At 43.4% G+C, this 5,557-nt stretch overlaps 2 pseudogenes; both read right to left on the reverse strand.

Moving 5' to 3' along the window:
• Positions 267-3,485, reverse strand: LOC8057896 (annotated as a pseudogene).
• Positions 3,367-5,557, reverse strand: LOC110431077 (annotated as a pseudogene).

Raw genomic sequence — 5,557 nt, forward strand, 5'->3', positions numbered from 1 at the left:
ATCACACACACATGGGCGCACATCTCCACCATGTTTCACAACCCTAAGCACAACAAGCTTCAACTTGGAGGGGCACATTACTATAAACCATAAACTCATGTAGCAGGCCATAGATACTATATTTAGTAGCATAGAAATTCACTAACATGGTCCTCAACCCTAAACCCTAAACTCTAAAACAAAAATCCTAAACACTAAACACGGCAAGCTGCTAACTAGGACAAAATTACTATAAAAACATTGCATAGAAATATGTATCAATCATCTTAAGAAACTTTCAATTCAAAATGCAACCTAGCATTGGCATATCACAGTTGGTCAGTGGAATATCATAACAACATACTTACACCCAGAATAGAAACTGATTACAAAGGGAGATTACCATTGATTTTGATGCTCGTTTCTTTAGTAGAGTACACTTGTGACTTTATCACACATTCTTTAGAAGGAGCTACACTTTGGTTAATTATCAGTTGCACAACATGTGGATTCATGTCTTGGTCCCAATAATGTTGATGTGATGAGGAGGTCAGATCTCTCCTTGAGGTGAAACCCTCCTTAGAGAAGCTGATGTGAAAAATTATTTCATTTTTCACTTACTGTATGGATATATAAGGCATGTTTATTCTAGTACTATAGTAGTCATACTTATTACAGTTTTTATGTTTGTGATAGATGATCTCTAGCTCTTGAGTGTGATGATTCCATTCTGAATCATATACGTCATGTTCCACGGTAGAAAGGGGTTCTGAAGTGTCCAGTAAGCCCATCCAAAGGTAGCATTTCCATAAACATCTTGCTGCACTTTCGCAAACCTCTGGTAGTCAGTCTTATTAGCACCTTGCACACCCCACGCTGCCGACCATTCTCCTATACATTATATATACAACATAGCAGTATTTATTTGCACAATTTAGAAATGTTTTTTTTTTCTGAAAGGAATGACTGCCAGATTGCTTACCAACAAACGTGAGAGGGCGCCCATTCTGATTTGTGATGGCTTTGAGGTCAGAAGAGCGGTTGTTCCTCACAAAGTTGATGTTCTGCTCTACAGTGAGGTTGTCGAACTTCTTGTCGAACAAGTTGTAGTAATGTACGTCGAGGACGGCGCCATCGAAGCTGCCCACAAACTGAAGGATCTCTGTCTGGTTTGCTATGTTTAACCTGTTAGACATGATCACATAGGATGCTGGCGTGTACCGACGCACTGCATTGTAGCCGTCCTGGTAGTATTTCATCAGTACAGACAGATTTGCTCCCGGTGCCAACGGCTCATTGAGCAGCTCGATGGCCAAGAAGGCTGTGTTGTTTGCGTACCTGATGATATATAGAGCAGATCGAGCAGCTCGTTAGTACATTTTTGGTTCAATCGATCAATAAGACTGCAGAAAACTACTAGATTGTTAATGAATTTTTGACCTTTTTGCAAGGAAGTCGATGACTTGCACGGTTTGGGTGATGTTTGCATCGGTATTGCCCCACTCCTGTGCTGTGACCCGTCTCTGGTTGCGCTGTGCTCATATGGGTTCTGTGACCCCGGCGCATCATGCAATGTGACAATGACACTAATGTTGTATTTCCTATGAACACAAATTACAATCAGTCTATGTCATTCCTTGATGGACATGAAATTGCAAATGAAATAGGTCAGACAATGCTTGTTGTTGAATGCAGATTCGGAGACACACTTACTGTCCCCAGCTGAATGCCTTGTCCAAGAATTGAAGAGAGCCTCCAACGAAAGGAGGAGGGTTGTCGCCACTGGCAATCCACCATCCAACCGGGACTCTCACTGCATTTAGTCCACTTGACGCCATGAAATTGAAGTCCCTCTTAGATATGAATATGTTCCGGTGGTTCTAATAAGAAAACAAACAACATTCATGTCCGAACTACAAGCAACGTGATTCGTAACTATTGTTAAACATGTCTGAATAAAGTCTGCTTATCTTAATTTCTCAAGAAAAAAACTATTATTGTTAAACATATCTTTTCTGCCAATTAATGAGTGAAGGAGAAAGGATTATTGCTAGTGGAAACATTATTAGTGGATCCATGAAGCCCGTGCAGTCCACATACGTTGATTATTATGAAATAAATAGTACTATATAAGTATGTGAATGTTTCTTCGCAGGATTCTTTCATGCTTTCCAGTCATTCAAACATCCTAACAACAGAGTCCTGTTTATTCACCGGTTTACTGGTCAATTTGGAAAGTATCACCAACTCGAAATGGAACAGGTAAAGACTCATTGAGACCAATCATGCATCCTTATATGATGTGTTCCATCACTCTGTTTCCAATACGGCGTGCCGTTGTGCCTGTATCATCCATGGCTGTTATGAGTTCTTATATTGGTGTGTTCCATCATTATGTTAGGTTTCACCTATTAGAACCCATTTATTTAGTAGGGATATGTTATGGATTCTTCTATATGATGTGTTCCATCATTCTGTTAGGTTTCACCTGTTACCACCCATTTAGTAGAGATCAGTTATTTTAGCAACACATGTAAAGAACTTATGTTCATCATCAGACTAATTAATGAAGTGGCCTCAGAAAACAATGTGTCTGTATATATATCTTACCATGAGCACCTGTGTTGCATTTGCTATGCCATAGCCATTGCATAACTGATACTCCCCTTGTAAGCCACCAACATTTTTTGTTACAAAAACTGAGGGGTCATTGTCACTCCAGTTTGTATTCTGGCCGTAGTCCGCTGTCACTGATGCCATTGTCTTCACCTAACAGCATCAGAATAGAGGAAAAATTCTTGTAAAGCACTAACATATGTTTGAAAACTAATAATCACAGGTATATATAGTATATACAATACTATATGTACTTAGTTTCTTTTAATAGAATATTATGTATAATTAAAAAGATCTAGTTATGAATTAATGGAATCCAATCACCCAAGATAATAATATAACCATTGGATTTATTTAGTTTTCTAGCAATAATAATAAGCCCCTAAATTTGCAAAGAAAATACGCATTTATTTTTTTCTGCCATTATAAAAGACAATAAAAAAAATACTTTGCAACCAAATTACCTACATATGCTATTGTGAAACATAATAAATAACAATTTACTAATTTTCATCCTTCCCCAAATAGGTAGTATATATGATGAGTTAGAAGTACCTGCAAGAAGAAGCCATTTGGTGCCCTGATACGCACTCGGCTCTTGTCGCTGTCCCTGCACACGAGCTGGAACGTCTCGGATTGCCCAGGCGTGGTGGCCGTCGCCACAAGGGCGCCGGTATTGTTGACGCCCCAAAACTGCCTGCCATTTACCCTCAAGTTGAAGGTCGTCTCGTTGATCCTCCACAGCTGCATGCATGGATAATGAAACTACGACTAGTTGAGAGCAACTTTGGTTATATATATATCTAGTACTCCGGAAGTAGGGGAAAAAAAGGTACACGGTTGGGCAAGATTTTGATCGACCCTGAAGGTCTCCCAGGCGGACGCTCATCCGGTCAGCGAGGATGGCAGCGCCCCCTCCCTTGTCAGCAATCAGGTACCTTTTCTGGGTGACCGACATGAAGTGGAGTTGGGTTCCATCCTGCATATATATAAATGCGCACACAGGTTCCACGAAAACTTCACAAATATGACTTCAACATATCTCGAGCGACATGTACACAGTGCTTGCCTACAAGTTGCTTATATACATACCATGGTGCCATTGTTCGGAATGCCATAGAAGAGGGATGGCTTTATCCAGCCCTCCGTCACCAGCCAGCCGCCGAGGTTCATCGCCCGAACAGGCAGCTTCGGTGCTGCGGCCGCGACGACGTGCAGAGGAGAACGATAAGCGCGATGCTGCCCATGGTCGTCGGTTATTAAGGATGCCTAGCTAGCAGCTCGCTGGTCGACCAGCCAGCTTAGCTCCGATATATATGTATATATACATACACATGTGCTCGTGATCAAGAAGCTATACCATGCTCTTGCTTTGCTGTGCAAGCGATCGACGCTGTCGCTTCTTCTTTTTGTCTACGCACGGTTCCATGTTGCGTAGACACAATCAAGTTCCGTCCGGTCATTACTGGAATGCCCCTCTTTGCCGACTGCCAAAAGCAGTCGGCAAAGGCCCTAAAACAGGTGGTAAAGGCTTTGCCGACTACTTTCCATGTGGCAGTCCGCAAAGAACACATCGCAAAGACTTTATCGGCAAAGAAATCTTTGTCGCCTGCCAAGTGGAAAGCAGTTGGCAAACCCTTTGTCACCTGTCAACATGGCAGTCGGCAAAGGAGACGTACACCGTTGTGAAAGACGGAGCGCGTTCTGTTTGCCGACTGCCACGTGGCTGTCGACAAAGGTTTTTTTTAATTTTTTTTTAACAAAATTTCTTTGCCAACTGTCTTGATTGGCAGGTGGCAAAAGCTGTTTTATTTTTTTTCAGAGCAGAAACTCTTTGCCGACTGCCTTTATTGGCAGGTGGCAAAGGATTCTTTGCCGACTGTCTTTATTGGCAGGTGGCAAAGGATTCTTTGTCGACTACCTTTACTGGCATGTGGCAAAGCTGTCATGGTTTATGAGATTCCAGCTTTGCCACCTGCCACGTGGAAAGCAGTGGTAAAGCTGGAATAAGTAAAATTTTGATCTATTCTTTTTTTGTTTTGCATCACAGCAACCAAATCACATATATAATTATATATCTGGAATTCACATATATCACACATATCCACATATATATATGGCACAAATCCACATATATAGCACACATAAACCATAACAAAGGAGTCCAACAAGTCCATCATCTAACAAATCGTACTAATCGAGCATCCAACAACAAACATCCAACACGGTGTGCAAAACCAACATCAAACGTCATGCAAAGTAGAAGAACCATATAGCCAGTCACGCGTCCTACGACCCGTCGCCACCGTGGTGTGAAGAGCTCCCAGCTGGCCACGAAGGCCATGAGGACGGTCCAACCTGCGGCGCGCTGCTGTACACCCACCTGGATCCGATCTGCTGGGCAGGCGGAGGGTCGCTAGCCTACCCAGAGGCCCCCTCCTGTGTAGGCCTAGGAGGAACGCCACCTGGTCCCACCTGGCCTGGAGAAAGGCCATGTGGAGTCGGGTTTGAACCCACCGACAGTGGCTACACAGAGGAGAAGCGATCTCATTAGTACCTACGGGATGGCCGTACAAGCGAAAACAATAGACAGACTGCTAGAAACTCACCGGAGTCCCTAAAGGGCTAGGAACATGGGGTGGAGCGAGAAGAGGGGGTGGAGCGAAGATCACGGGAGGCAACGGAGGACATCTGAAACCAGGGATCTCCAGGCCCAGAAAGAAGCTGGCAAACTCTTTCAACTGACGTACCGAGTGCTCCTGGTTAGCCTCCAACTGCAGCGGATGGGCCTCCTGCTGGGCTGCCAGCTGCTACCGATGGGCCTCCTCTTGGGCCACTTGTTGGGCCCGCAACTCGGCCAGCTGGGACTGCAATATTACACGCGTGATGTTTAAACAATGCATAAGGAAAGCTACATATGTAAAACCAATGAACGACGAATAGTTACCTGAACCGCCGCCAT

Source organism: Sorghum bicolor, chromosome 10, assembly GCF_000003195.3.
Source record: "Sorghum bicolor cultivar BTx623 chromosome 10, Sorghum_bicolor_NCBIv3, whole genome shotgun sequence".
NCBI lineage: Eukaryota > Viridiplantae > Streptophyta > Magnoliopsida > Poales > Poaceae > Sorghum > Sorghum bicolor.